This window comes from Camelus dromedarius, chromosome 34, assembly GCF_036321535.1.
Source record: "Camelus dromedarius isolate mCamDro1 chromosome 34, mCamDro1.pat, whole genome shotgun sequence".
NCBI classification, from domain to species: domain Eukaryota; kingdom Metazoa; phylum Chordata; class Mammalia; order Artiodactyla; family Camelidae; genus Camelus; species Camelus dromedarius.
In genome coordinates this window covers 13,399,974-13,400,240 of record NC_087469.1, presented here as the reverse complement: position 1 = coordinate 13,400,240, position 267 = coordinate 13,399,974, and positions in this window count along the sequence as shown.

The window sequence follows — 267 nt, the reverse complement described above, 5'->3', positions numbered from 1 at the left end:
AAAAGTGTGCAATAACAATTTGTTAGATGTGTGAATAATGAATCAGCCTTCCAGTATCTCAGAGGGAGCACCGATGTGTTTTCTGGAAGAGTCCAAGAGCAAAATAGTTGTTACATACTAACACTCTTTACCAATCTGCTTTTTAATTAACGTCTCCACGTAACCCACAGCAAACTTCTCCACCAAAACAACTCTCTCAGGTCACCAACAAATCCCATGTTGGCACATCCAGTGGTCAATTCTCATTCATCTTCTATTCTCATATAG